This window comes from Branchiostoma belcheri, unplaced genomic scaffold (assembly GCF_001625305.1).
Source record: "Branchiostoma belcheri isolate BF01 breed outbred unplaced genomic scaffold, Haploidv18h27 scaffold289, whole genome shotgun sequence".
In the NCBI taxonomy this organism is placed as follows: Eukaryota; Metazoa; Chordata; class Leptocardii; order Amphioxiformes; family Branchiostomatidae; genus Branchiostoma; species Branchiostoma belcheri.
Window position 1 is genome coordinate 183,547 of NW_017803897.1, and position 1,363 is coordinate 184,909.

Consider the following 1,363-nt stretch of genomic DNA (forward strand, 5'->3'; position numbering starts at 1 on the left):
CTTAGTAGATAGACTATTTAAATAAAAGGAGGAATGATTCTTACTGTAACTTGTCCATCAGCATCGGTGTAGAAAGTCTCATCACCGATTTCATTGCCGTATGAAATGGTGTAGGATGTGACGTATTGGTCATGTTTGTCCCATGGCCAATCAGGGCTGTAGTTCCTGCCTTTGGTGATGATGCCGGTGATGACGCTTACGTCACTAAGATCCCTCATCAGCCATTGGTCCTGGTCATTGGTTGCTGCTGCCCATGCGCCTGCTGCATCTGCAGTCTCGCGAGAGTTGATATCTGCGCGGTCAGCTGAGTGACCTGAATCCCACTCCGAGGATGCTGACCAGGATGGAGGTTCTAAAACAAAGAAAAACGTGACATTTGTTAAAGAAACTTAAGGCCAGAGCTATAGTTAATGTGGCTATCAGCTTTATAGTTTACGCACATATTTTAGACTGGTTTTTTTCAGCAAAGATGAACATAGGAACAGTAACAAGGTTCCTGGCAGCCATGAAGGTACGTTCTTCTGGGGTGAAAATGGCAGAACCGTATGTACGTAAGGTATCCGATGGAGACTAAGAAAACTAGCGCGCTAACCTGTGCCGATTCCGGCTCTCATAGACACCCAGCCATGCCAGGTCAGCGGATGGATCTTAACATACCGCGCGGTGAAGGGGCCGCTAAACTCAGACAGGTCCTGGGGCACCTTGGAATCACGGTCAGTGTTCGCTTTGAAGACCTTATTTATAGGATAATGATAAGGGTGCAAAAAAGTAAGAAGTTATCATTTCTTAAATAATAATTTTAATGTGAAATTGTAATATTTTCTTTAAAATGCTTGTAACTTAATTGCAGACACATAAGCCTCCTTTTCCAAAGTGCATCACTGTATGAAAAACCACGTTTCCAAGAGTTTCCAGTCCCGCACACGCCCGTGAAATTCGCCGTGTCCTGGTCGCGTCCATGGATTTCCGGGCTCCGCGTGTACGGCCCCGGATATTTCCTTACACTCCCGGATTCGTGCTCGCCGTGCACGTGCACGGAAATTTACGCCCCGCACACTTGGCGTGTGTTGGGGAGCGGCTAACAATAAGGGGTAATTAGGTACTGCGTGTATTCATGTTTCAGGTGATAATTACTTGAACCAAAGTTGCCAGCACTTTAATCTAAGCAAATTAGATATAGAATGATCAAGGATTGTTAATACAACATTTGAACCTATGCGTCCTTGGCTTGATTTATCGTGATGTCGTCCATACGACAAAGCACATTTGAGCGTAGGGCGCCCCGACGCTGGGGTTATATGACCTACTCGGTCAAAATGATCTAAATCTACACTCCGGTTTAAATCTGTAATTTTTTATTTGG